This window comes from Tachyglossus aculeatus, chromosome 4 (genome assembly GCF_015852505.1).
Source record: "Tachyglossus aculeatus isolate mTacAcu1 chromosome 4, mTacAcu1.pri, whole genome shotgun sequence".
Taxonomy (NCBI): domain Eukaryota; kingdom Metazoa; phylum Chordata; class Mammalia; order Monotremata; family Tachyglossidae; genus Tachyglossus; species Tachyglossus aculeatus.
In genome coordinates this window covers 50,362,115-50,375,457 of record NC_052069.1, presented here as the reverse complement: position 1 = coordinate 50,375,457, position 13,343 = coordinate 50,362,115, and the positions used below count along the sequence as shown (strand labels likewise).

The 13,343-nt window shown below is 44.8% G+C and overlaps 5 non-coding genes across 5 annotated transcripts; 3 read left to right on the top strand and 2 right to left on the bottom strand.

Moving 5' to 3' along the window:
- Nucleotides 1-234: 234 nt before the first annotated feature.
- LOC119927855 lies at nucleotides 235-372 on the top strand. The gene has a single exon (XR_005450822.1). It is a non-coding gene; the product is annotated as a small nucleolar RNA SNORA7 (small nucleolar RNA).
- An 856-nt stretch (nucleotides 373-1,228) lies between these two features.
- LOC119927535 lies at nucleotides 1,229-1,366 on the bottom strand. Its single transcript, XR_005450529.1, has one exon. It is a non-coding gene; the product is annotated as a small nucleolar RNA SNORA7 (small nucleolar RNA).
- A 4,726-nt stretch (nucleotides 1,367-6,092) lies between these two features.
- Nucleotides 6,093-6,231, top strand: LOC119927471. The gene has a single exon (XR_005450470.1). It is a non-coding gene; the product is annotated as a small nucleolar RNA SNORA7 (small nucleolar RNA).
- A 4,023-nt stretch (nucleotides 6,232-10,254) lies between these two features.
- Nucleotides 10,255-10,336, top strand: TRNAL-AAG. The gene has a single exon. It is a non-coding gene; the product is annotated as a tRNA-Leu (tRNA).
- Nucleotides 10,337-12,995: 2,659 nt separating this feature from the next.
- LOC119927510 lies at nucleotides 12,996-13,133 on the bottom strand. Its single transcript, XR_005450506.1, has one exon. It is a non-coding gene; the product is annotated as a small nucleolar RNA SNORA7 (small nucleolar RNA).
- Between the last annotated feature and the right edge of the window lie 210 nt (nucleotides 13,134-13,343).

The following is a 13,343-nucleotide window of genomic DNA, read 5'->3' as shown; positions in this document are numbered from 1 at the left end:
CCCCTCTAGACTGTGAGCTCACTGCGAGTAGGGAATGTGTCTACCAAGTATGGTACTCTCCCAAGCACTTAGTACAGTGCTCTGCTCACAGTAAGTGCTCAAAACATAGGATTGATTGAATGATTGAATTTCTACTGTTTTTCATTTGTTTTTCACAGTATTTGTGAGCAGGGAATGCGTCTGTTTATTGTTAGACTGTATTGTACGGTATTTATTATGAACTAACTACACCAGTCCCTCTCAGGGTCACACCTGGAGAGTTCCCAGTATTCTACCAGTCTTGGCTATGGGAGGGAGAGTCAAGCAGAGGCTGACCCACTCCATTCTTAGCTTGGCCAGTGGCTAGGGAGTAGAAGGCAATCTGCTACAAGTCAAAACTCCCCTGTGCTGGGCAGCAGCAGCATGGGAGAGAATCGAGGGTGGAGACTCGAGTTTACTATCTGGAAGGAGGCAGTGGTAAACCACTTCCAGATTTTTACCAAGAAATCTCTATGGATCCACTACCAGAACGATTGCAGATGGAGAGTGGGGTGTTCTGGGAGAGATGTGCCCATGGCGTCACTGCGGGTTGGCAACGATTCGATGGCATAAGACAAGACAACAACTATGCCATTCATTGTACTAAGCACTGGAGTAGGTACAAGCTAATCAGGTTGGACACAGTCCATGTCCTACAAAGGGCTTACAGTCTTATACCCCATTTTACAGATGAGGTAACTGAGGCACAGAGAAGCTAAGTGACTTTCCCAAGGTCCTCCAGGCCCATACTCTTTCCTCTAGGACACTCTTTTCCTGTCTATCCAAGCTGCATTTCCTACATCCTTTAACTGCATCCGTTTTTTGTCTTGCCTTATGCTGTCGAGTGATTTCCAACCCATAGCGACAACACGGACACATCTCTCCCAGAACGCCCCGCTTTCCATATGCAATCATTCTGGTAGTGTATCCATAGAGTTTTCTTGGGAAAAATATGGAAGCAGTTAACCATTGCTGCCTTCTGCGCAGTAAATTTGAGTTTCTGCCCTCGACTTTTCCCATGCCGCCGCTGCCCACACAGTTATTTTTGACTGCCTGTCACTGGAGAGGTCACTTTGCTTCTCTGTCCCTCAATTTCCTCATCTATAAAATGGGGATTCGATACTTTTCTCCCTCACCCTTAAACTGTGAGCCTTTTGTGAGACAGAGACTGTCTGTGGAAGAAAGGAATACAGACAGCAGGTGAGTTTTGACTTAAAGCAGATTACCTTCCACTTACTAGCCACTGCCCAAGCTAGGAATGGAATGGATAGGCCTCTGCTTGACTCTTCCTCCCACAGCCGAGACTAGTAAAGGACTGGAAACTCTCCAGATGCAACTCTGAGAGGGGGCATCCTTTTTGGCAGTGTGATTTTTACCTTCTATAGCTATGCCTGTATTGCTTGATTTGTGGAGTGTTTTAGTTGGGCACTTTAAGTTTTGCTCTTCGTTTTGAGGGTGGAAGCAGGGGAAAGATTTGGGGAATATAAAATGACAGTAGCAAGACTTTCTTCCCCCACCCCCATGTCTCTGTTTCCCCCAGGGTGATGTTTAATCATTGATTTTGGAACATCAGGTAAAAGTAACAGGGGTAGCTAAGCTTTCTGAGATATTGCATGTGAGAAAGGAGGAAAACAAAATGCTGACATTTCATTTTTGGAAAAAGCCAACATGTTGTACCAGGACTTGAAATTTTGCCAAAAATCACAACAAAAATGGTTGAAAATCATTTTCCATTCATAAAATTCAGACCTACGATCCCAACATAGTAACAAAGACAAAGGTTCCCTGTGCTTATTAACATCCCAAATTTGAGATGCCATTTAATTTTAACCAAAACGGTGAAATTCTTTCAGCTTCCACGAGGAACATAATGGAGAATGAGTTCTTGACTATTGTATTTTTAATGCCCCACTGAATAATATCTCCCCAGGAAACCTGCCGCCAGATTTTCTTCCTCCCTTTCCTTTCAGACAATGTGCATCAGGGAGACAAGATTGGCAAGTTACTGCCAATTCCGTAATATATAGTCTTGTTCGTAGAAAATCAGTATGGAACACTGCACTCACATCTCTTGTAACTTTTTACAGCCTTTAAATTGCCAGACTTCTGACTACATTTCTTCAAACAGTATTGTCATTTGAGTGGTATCAATAAAGCCATATTGCCCTTTGATGTCAGAACTCAGTGAGTCAGCCCACTTGAATGAATTCTGATTACCTCTGCATTCGGAAGGGTAAATGTATTTTTTTTAGATCACAGTCATGAGCCGTGAGCAAGCATTTAATAAAAACAATATTGACTCTATTTTCAAGCGTTTGGTGCTCAAACTACTGCTTTGGCCTTCAGATCTTCCCCATGTGGAGCTATTTTGTGTCTACAAAATATAGCCTCAGTTACTCCACTTAAACTCTAAGCCACTTTCTCAGAAGACAGTTTGGAGTGGTTAATAAGTATGCAAAAGAGTGAACTTCGAAGTTCAGATTTGATGGTGGTGGAACAAACTGGCTCATCAATCTTCAACGGACCTAGTTCGTTCTTTCATTCAATCGTAATTATTGAGTGCTTACTGTGTGCAGCGCACTTAGTGCAGTGCCTGGCTTAACAAATACCGCAATTATTATTATTATTATCCTCATCATCATCATCTCCTGTCCCTTGCAGTACCTACCACTCCTAGACTTCACCTACGGATCCTTATAGATGTCCCATCTCTCCTCTTGTGTCTTTCCATGTGGCTCATAATAGTAATCACTACTGCTACTATTGTGGTATTAATTTAGCGCTTACTATGTGCCAAGTATTGTGATGAGCACTGGAGTAGGCACAAATATAGTAAGTGCTTAATAAATGCCATTATTATTATTATTACAAAATAATCAGATCAGACAAAGTCTGTATCTCACAAAAGGCTCACAGTTTAAGGGGAAGGGAGAACAGGTATCCAATCCCCACTTTAGAGACGAGGAAATTGAGGGATAGAGAAGAGAAGTGACTTCTCCAGTAACAGGCAGTAGGCAAGAGACATAGATGGGATTAAAACCCGGGTCCCCTGACCCTCAGGTCTGTATTTTTTTTCCACTAGGCCATGCTGCTTCTCAAATCTGCAGATTTCTTGTCCCATGCCTGGCATTCTTTCCTTGTTGGATGGACTTCAGTCCCAAAAGGCCAGAAATATTTCTTTCCCTCCATGAGCTATCACATAATATTTCTCAATCCATCAGTGGGATTTATTGAGCCCTTGTTACGTGCAGAAAGCTCTGCTAGGCACTCGGGAAAGCACAACAGAGTTGGTAGACGTTCCCTGCCCACGAGCAGCTTACCGTCCCTGCATTTTGGAAGCTACTCTTCTCCTCTAGTTTGTTGCCACCAAGCAGACACGACAACCTTCTTCAAAGAAGCATAGCTTGAAAAATTTGAAAGTACCCTGCTTGTGGGTTGAGTCAAAGAAACCTTCAAGGACTCTGCATTGTGTTCAAGCAGGTATGTCAGAGACGAGTTTATTTCTTCTAGCACTAGTTAGTAGCGGTGGTTGATGGACAGGGTTTCCTCCACTAGTCAAGGCCAACTCAGCTCTGAATGATACGGAGTGTCTTTATATGCAGTTGATACAGCATCTGCACGTGATTGAAGAGCATGACACATGGCAGGACAGTCACTTACATACTCTAAGAACAGGCAGCAATATTTCTGCCACTCAGATGTCCTCAGCGATCGGTGACGGGTGTGTGACATCCTTATCAACTGATTCCAAAGGCCCTGGCAGTTGAAACGAATATACAGAGTTCATGGCATGTTCTAAGATGGAGTTACTCTTTGTTCACTTGAACAAGATGGAGTCTCAAACACACGAGATAGGGAAGTCTGTACGTTCAGCAGTACTTACGAGGCAATCGAGCAGGCCTACATCAAAGCAGCCTGTGAGGGGATGATCTAAGAGAAGGGGGTGAATGCAAAGACCCCGACCACTGTGTTTCCACAGTTGCCCCCCTCCTAGGGTACCCCATGAATTTAGTTTACCTGACTCTTTCTTCCTCCGCCTCCTAACAGAAAGCTCTCCTCAGCACATCCATATGGATGAAGCGTGGTTTTGAACCATTCATCATCACAGATATAACAGATGTCAGAACTCTACCGCAAAGCTCGCCAACACTTCCTTCACCGGGATCACCTCCAATCGATAAACACATCCTGTTTGCCTCTCAGCAGGAAAACACTCTTCATTCTGGTTTCCCTCAGTGTCACCACTCCTCCCGCTCCCTTAAAGCTTACACCACTTGGCAAACACACTCCTTACCCAGGACGGGGAATGGTAGCCTGTCTTCCAACTGGATTTATTATTTGAATTCTAGTCGGGCCACTTTTTGTGGCTTGCCCAAGGTCACACAGCAGACCTGTGGCAGAACTGGTGCCAGAACCCACACTCCTCTGACTCCCAGGACTGCGCTCTATCGACTAAGATATATTGCTTCTCTAACCACATGTCTACAACTACGCAGTTACGCCCTTCCCAGAGACTTAAACCGTGTGACGATGGCTTCTGCTGCCTTCCGCTCCAGAGATAGGGCCAGTACACTCCATCGGGGTCAGGCAGAGGAGGACGACTGTTCTGGTCATTGGGCGTCTCCCTCCTCTCCCTCCCAAACTGACTCATATCTCCCAACCCCTACTGACACAGTGGTTCAGGCCGTCAGCTTCGATGTCACGGTCCACCCCTGACAGATCAGAAGGAATTTTTACTACGGACCCGCTAAAGCCTCCACAGACCCAACCCCAGAATTACAAATAGCCCATTGTTGAGTAGGGACCGTCCCTATGTGTTGCCGATTTGTACTTCCCAAGTGCTTAGTACAGTGCTCTGCACACAGTAAGTGCTTAATAAATACGACTGAATGAATGAATGAATGAAATGCAGACCCAACTGCATTATGGAAGAAAAAGTGCTAGGTAGCTACCAATCAATCTTCCACTGGATGGGAAGCAAGGCTGGGATGCTATAGCCATTTTCATTCATCCATTCAATTGTATTTATTGAGTGCTTACTGTGTGCAGAGCACAGTACTAAGCTCTCTGGAGAGTACAATATAACAATAAACAGATACTCCCCACCCACAACAATTCAGCTGGAGTTATCTACTCCTACTCTTTCATTCCACAAACTTGTCTGAGGTTTGCCGAGTGTCAGCATGCCGACAGAAATTTCTTTAAAATTTCCCGCTCTAGGAACCCACACTTTATTAAAATGTGTTGGGCATCCTGCTGTGCTACTGGAAATTATTCAGAAGGCCATTTTTCAAGTTGTCAGGCCCCGCTCAGCCATCCTGAACCTTACTTACAGAGTAAAGGGGATAACAAAGGGAGTGACGTAAAGAGAAAGATGCTTGGGATGGAATCCCAAAAAGTCGAAGGGAAGTAAGAGAGTTTGGACTGAATTTTGCTCTTTCTAGCGTTGCTCTGTTTTGTGGTTGTTGTTTTCAGGTTGTTTTTTTCAGCAGAGAGTTGGAAAAAAGCACCCAGACAGGCAATAGAGAAGCAGCATGGTCTAGTGGATAGAACTCAGGCTTTAGAGTCAGAAGGATCTGTGTTCTGATTTCAGGTACACCACTTGTCTGCTGTGTGACAGTCATTTCACTTCTTTGTGTCTCACTTCCCTCATCTGTAAAAAGGGGATTAAGACTGTGTGCCCCTTGTTGAACATGGACTTTGTCCAACCTGATTAACTGGTATCTACCCCAGTGCTTAGTACAGTGTCTGCCACATAGTAAGCTCTTAACAAATGCCATAAAAGAATTGGTTATTTTACACTAAGCAGTTAGTTGTTTAAGAGCAGAGGTCTCCCTTATTTTTCTAAGTTCCCAGAATGCCTAATATAATTATCTGTGCACAACCGAAATGACGATGAGAAGGACTATGATGATGGACCATCAGGATACAACTGAAATGTGGAGTTTTTGCCTGAATTAGTATCCTTTTTGCAGTGTATTAACATGGTAATAATAATAATTATAACTGTGGTATTTATTAAGCCCTTACTATGTGCCAAGCATTCTTCTAAGTGCTGGGATAGATACAAGGTCCCCCTCTCAGGGCCGCACCTGGAGAGTTTTCAGTACTCTACCAAGTCTCGGCTAGGGGAGGGAGAGTGAAGCAGAGGCCTACCCATTCCATTCCTAGCTTGGCCAGTAGCTAGCGAGTGGCAGGTAATCTGCTGCTGCCCGGATTATCTTTGTCCAGAAACACTCTGGACATATTACTCCCCTCCTCAAAAACCTCCAATGGCTACCGATCAATCTGCGCATCAAGCAGAAACTCCTCACCCTGGGCTTCAAGGCTGTCCATCACCTCGTCCCCTCCTACCTCACCTCCCTTCTCTCCTTCTACTGCCCAGCCCGCACCCTCCGCTCCTCCACCACTAATCTCCTCACCGTACCTCGCTCTCGCCTGTCCTGCCATCGACCCCCGGCCCACGTCATCCCCCGGGCCTGGAATGCCCTCCCTCTGCCCATCTGCCAAGCTAGCTCTCTTCCTCCCTTCAAGGCCCTGCTGAGAGCTCACCTCCTCCAGGAGGCCTTCCCAGACTGAGCCCCTTCTTTCCTCTCCCCCTCGTCCCCCTCTCCATCCCCCAGTCTTCCCTCCTTCCCTTCCCCACAGCACCTGTATATATGTATATATGGTTGTACATATTTATTACTCTATTTATTTATTTATTTATTTATTTTACTTGTACATTTCTATCCTACTTATTTTATTTTGTTGGTATGTTTGGTTCTGTTCTCTGTCTCCCCCTTTTAGACTGTGAGCCCACTGTTGGGTAGGGACTGTCTCTATGTGATGCCAATTTGTACTTCCCAAGCGCTTAGTACAGTGCTCTGCACATAGTAAGCGCTCAATAAATACGATTGATTGATTGATTGCTACAAGTCAAAACTCACCCGTGCTGGGCACGGGTCAAGGGCAGAGACTTGAATTTATGGCGCGGAAGGAGGCAATGGTAAACCACTTCCATATTTTGACCAAGAAAACTCTATGGATCCACTACCAGAATGATTGCAGATGGAGAGCATGGAGTTCTGGGAGAGAAGTGTCTGTGGAAACAACTCATTATTCATTCAGTTGTATTTACTGAGCGCTTACTGTGTGCAGAGCACTGTACTAACCACTTGGGAAGTACAAATTGACAACATATAGAGACGGGCCCTACCCAACAACAGGTTCACAGTCTAGAAGGGGGAGACAGACAACAAAACAAAACAAGTCGAAACAAAACAAAACAATGACCCGACGGCATAAGACAAGATACCAGGTGATCAGGTTGTCCCATGTGGGGCTCACAGTCTTAATCTCTGTTTTACAAATGAAGTAACTGAGGTACAGGGAAGTTAATTGACTCGCCCAAAGTCACACAGCTGACAAGAGGTGGAGCGGGATTAGAACCCACGACCTCTGACTCTCAAGTTCTTGCTCTTGCCACTAGGCCCTGCAGTTCTCTGATGGTGGAGACTGGATTCGATTTCTTTATTTGTTCCCCAAACCACATGGTATCTTTCTGCAAGGGCAGAAAGCTCCAGACAGGTTTAATAGGGCCATTTAAAACTTTTTAGAGATGAATAAGTTACCTAAATAGGTTAAGTCTGATTCATTCATTCAATCGTATTTATTGAGCGCTGTGTGCAGAGCACTGTACTAAGCGCTTGGGAAGTCCAAGTTCGCAACATATAGAGACGGTCCCTACCCAACAGCGGTCTGACAGTCTAGAAGAGCGGGCTCACAGTCTAGAAGATTGTCCTCCACTTTAAGGCAAATGTATGTATCTTGAGCCACAAATTTGTCAATATATGCAAACTGCCCTTTAGTAATAATTGTGTTATTTGTTAAGCACTTCCTATGTTCCAAGCCCTGTAGTAAGCAATGGGGTTGATACAACATAAGTAGATTGGACACAGTTCCTGTCCCACATGAGGCTCACTGCATAATGGGGTGGATGGGGGCACCGTCTCTATACAAGGATACAAGGAGGATACAAGGTGATCAGATTGTCCCACGTGGGGCTCACAGTCTTCATCCCTATTTTACAGATGAGGGAACGGAGGCACAGAGAAGTGAAGTGACTTGCCCAAAGTCACACAGCTGACAATTGGCCGAGCTGGGATTTGAACCCATGACCTCTGACTCTCAAGCCTGGGCTCTTTCCATTGAGCCACACTGCTTCTCTAAAATAATATTGGTATTTGTTATGTGTTTACTATGTGTCAAGCACTGTTCTAAGCACTGAGGGAGACACAAGGTAATCAGGTTGTCCCACATGGGGCTCACAATCTCAATCCCAATTTTACAGATGAGGTAACTGAGGCACAGAGAAGTTAAGTGACTTTCCCAAAGTCACACAGCTGACAATTGGTGGAGTTGGGATTAGAACCCACGACCTCTGACTCCTAAGCCTGTGCTCTTTCCTCTGAGCCATGCTGCTTTGGTAGATATGATCCCTGCCCTCAAGGATCTTACAATCTAGTGCCTTACGATTTATTGCACTCTCCCAAGCGCTTAGTACAGTTCTCTGCACACAGTAAGTGCTCAATAAATCAGATTGAATGAATGAATAATATCCTGCCTTCCAGGTTTCTAGGTCCTTATCGTAACCATATGTATCATCTCTATCTGGCTCGGTTTCCTCTGGGATTTTTGAGAATGGAAAACACTAGCAGAATATAAAAATCTAAATTATCAGTAATAAAACAAATAGAAAATGTTTGGTGCCAGTTGATATAGCACCAATATGTTAACCAAAGTCATCTTCAGGGATAGCTAGAATGCAGGAATTGTGACACAGGCTGGAGAAAGATTTAGTAGACTATTTGTAGGGTACGCACGGAATGAAAATTTTGCAGATTTTTACATTTTCTCTATAACCTTGTGACGACTGCCTGGCAAAAAAAGAATCCACAGTACATCGAGCCAACTCTTGTTGGAGCTGGGAAGAGATAGGGCTTCTGCTCCAAGTTCCCACTTTAAATTAATCAATCAATCAATCCTCATAATGCGCACTATGTGCCAAGCACTGTTCTAAGCACTGGGGTAGATACAAGGTGATCAGGTTGTCCCATGTAGGGCTCACAGTCTTAACCCCCATTTTCCAGATGAGGTAACAGGCACAGAGAAGTGAGGTGACTCGCCCAAAGTCACACAGCTGACAAGTGCCGGATCCAGGATTAGAACCCATGACTTTTGACTCCCAAGCCCGGGTTCTTGCCAGTAACCCATGTTGTTTTTCTAAGTGCTCTGTTAAATGCTTACTGTGTAAGCACTGTACTAAGTGCTGGGGTGGAGGCAAGCAAATCGGGTTGGACATAGTGCTTTGCACATAGTAAGCACTTAATAAATGCCATTATTACTAGTATTATCATCCCTGTCCCACAAGGGGCTCACATTCTCAATCCCCATTTTACAGATGAGGTAAACGAAGCACAGAAAAAATCAAGTGATTTGCCCAAGGTCACACAGCAGATGAGTGGCAGAGCGAGGATCAGAACCCATGTCCTTCTGACTCTTAGGCTCATGTTCTATTCATTATGTCATTCTGCTTCTCATGAGAGCTTACTGAGAGTTTAAGAGTTTACTGCGTGCAAAGCACTGTCAATCTATCTATAATATTCACTGAGTCCCTACTGTGCACAAAGCACTGTACTAAGTGCTTGGGAGAGTACACAAGAATTAGAAAACAGAATTAGAAAGAAGTTTATAATCTAACAGGGGTGAGAGACACACTAAAATACAGAGCAGTGCAGCTAGGATAATGTAACAGAGTATAACTCACACCCAGGACTTCAAATACCATCTCTAATAATAATAATAATGGTATTTGTTAAGCTCTTATTATGTGCCAAGCAGAGTTCTAAGCACTGGGGGAGATACAAGGTAAACAGGTTGTCCCACGTAGGGCTCACAGACCTAATCCCTATTTTACAGATGAGGTAACTGAGGCACAAAGAAGATATGACTTGCCCAAAGTCATATAACTGACAAGTGGTGGAGCCAGGATTAGAACCCACGACCGCTGACTCCCAAGCCCAGGCTCTTTCCACTAAGCAACACTGCTTCTCTATGTAGATGACTCCCAAATCTACATCTCCAGCACTGATCTTTCTCCTTCTCTGTAGTCTCATATTTCCTCCTGTCTTCAGGATATCTCTACTTGGATGTCCTGCTGACACCTTAAGTTTCTCATCTATCATCTATATAAGAGGTAGTGTGGCCGAGTGGTCTAAGGCCCTGGATTAAGGCTCCAGTCTCTTCGGGGGAGTGGGTTCGAATCCCACTGCTGCCAATATGATTTAAGTGCTTAGTACAGTGCTCTGCACACAGTAAACGCTCAATAAATATGATTGATTGATTGATTAAACCCTGTCCACCCCCTGAATTTCCCATCATCATAGATAGTACCACCATAATAGTAATAATAATAATAATGGCACTGGTTAAGTGCCAGTACTATGTGCAAAGCACTGTTCTAAGTGCTGGGGGGATACAAGGTGATCAGGTTGTCCCACATGGAGCTCACAGTCTTCATCCCCATTTTACAGACGAGGTAACTGAGGCCCAGAGAAGTGAAGTGACTTGCCCAAAGTCACACAGCTGACAGTTGGCAGAGCCGGGATTAGAACCCATGACCTCTGACTCCCAAGCCCGGTCTCTTTCCACTGAGCCACGCTGCTTCTCCTCCTCCCCCATCTCACAAGCCCATACATAACTTTGGTATTATCCTCAATTCATCTCTCTCATTCAACCCACATATTCAATCTCTCACCAAATCCTCTTGGTTCAACCTTCACAACATCACTAAAATCCACCCTTTCCACTCCATCCAAACTGCTACCACGTTGATCCAAGCACTCATCCCATTCCACCTTAATTTCTGCATCAGCCTCCTTGCTGAATTCCTGCCTCCTGTCTCCCCACTCCTGTCCATACATCCCTCTGCTGCCCAGATCATTTTTCTCTAAAAACATTCAGTCCATGTTTCCCCACTTCTCAAGAACCTCCAGGGGTTGCCCATTCCCCCTCTACATTAAACAAAGACCCCTTACCATGGGCTTTAAAGCACTCAATGCTCTTCCCCAGCCTACTTTACTTTTCAATTTCTTATTCTTACCCAGCCCACTTCTCTGCTGCCAACCTACTCACTCTACCTTCATCTCGTGATCTCATCTACCTCACCTCTGACATCTCACTCACATCCTGCCTCTGGGCTGGAACTCCCCCCGCCTCTGCCCATCCAACAGAGGACCACTCTCCCCACCTTTGAAACCATATTAAAAATACATCTCTCATTCCCCAACTAAGACCTCATTTCCTCTCCTCCCGCGACCCTCCAAGAGGCATCTCCTTTGCACTTAGATTCATTCATTAAATCGCATTTATTGAGCGCTTACTGTGTGCAGAGCACTGTACTAAGTGCTTGGGAAGTACAAATTGAGAAGCAGCGTGGCTCAGTGGAAAGAGCCCAGGCTTTGGAGTCAGAGGCCATGGGTTCAAACCCCGGCTCTGCCAATTATCAACTGTGTGACTTTGGGCAAGTCACTTAACTTCTCTGGGCCTCAGTTACCTCATCTGGAAAATGGGGATTAAGACTGTGAGGCCCTGGAGGGACAACCTGATCACCTTGTAACCTCCCCAGTGCTTAGAACAGTGCTTTGCACGTAGTAAGTGCTTAGTAAATGCTATCATTATTATTATTAGAGAAGCAGCGTGGCTCAGTGGAAAGAGCACGGGCTTTGGAGTCAGAGGTCATGTGTTCGAATCCCAATCCACCACATGTCTGCTGTGTGACCTTGGGCAAGTCACTGAACTTCTCTGAGCCTCAGTTACCTCATCTGTAAAATGGGAATTGACTGTGAGCCCCACATGAGACAACTAGATCACGCTGTTTCCCCCCCCAGTGCTTAGAACATTGCTTTGCACATAGTAAGCGCTTAACAAATGCCATCATTATTATTATTATTATTTGTCCCCTTTATTCACCCCACCCTCAGCCCTACACCTCTTATGTACATATCCATAATTTATTTATATTTATTAATGTCTGTCTCCCCTTCTAGGCTGTAAACTCACTTTGGGCAGGGAATGTTTCTACCAACTCTGTTACAGTGTACTCTCCCAAGCACTTAGTACAGTGTTCTGCAAGTAGTGAGCCCTCAATAATAAGCCCTCAAATTATTGATTTGTAAATAGAGCTTATATTGAGTTGGCGCTTGTAGCTTTCCCAGAAAGTGATTTGTTATTGGCCGTATTCATTGTCCTTTAATAATAATAATAATGGCATTTGTATCCCCCAAGCACTTAGAACAGTGCTTTGCACATAGTAAGCGCTTAACAAACACCATTATTGTTATTATTATTATTTGTTGTTAAGCATTTATTATTTGCAAAGCACTGTTCTTAGCGCTGTGGGGGATACAAGGTGATCAGGTTGTCCCATGTGGGGCTCACAGTCTTAATTCCCATTTTACAGATGAGGTAACTGAGGTGTATAGAAGTGCAGTGACTTGCTCAAAGTCATACAACTGACAAGCGGCGGAGCGGGGATTAGAACCCTTGACCTCTGACTCCCAAGCCCGTGCTCTTTCCACCGAGCCACGCTGCTTCTCTGCTTTAGGCACCCTGACACTGATCCTCCCACTGTACTTTGTACTTCTGTAATTTTTGTAATGCCTCTCAGGGTGGCACCTGGAGAGTTTCCAGTACTCTACCCTTCTCGGCTATGGGAGGGAGAATCAAGCAGAGACCTACCCATTCCAACCCACAGAGACACCAAAGACACACCTCTCCCAGAACGCCCCGCTCTCCACCTGCAATCGTTCTGGTGGTGTATCCATAGAGTTTTCTTGGTAAAAATACAGAAGAGGTTTACCATTGCCTCCTTCTGCGCAGTAAACTTGAGTCTCCACCCTCGACGCTCTCCCCTGCCGCTGCACGGGTGAGTTGTGACTTGTAGCCGATTGCCTGCCACTCGCCAGCCTGTGGCCTAGCTAGGAATGGAATGGGTAGGCGTCTGCTTGACTCTCCCTCCTGTAGCCAAGACTGGTAGAGGACTGGAAACTCTCCAGGTGTGACCCTGAGAGGGGACTGCATACATTAAGCACCCTGTTATAGTGTACTCTCCCAAGATAGATTACTGGTTGATTGAATGAATGTCCTCTCCATCCCCCCCATCTTACCTCCCTCCCTTCCCCACAGCACCTCTATATATGTATATATGTTTGTACATATTTATTACTCTATTTATTTATTTTACTTGTACATATCTATTCTACTTATTTTATTTTGTTAGTATG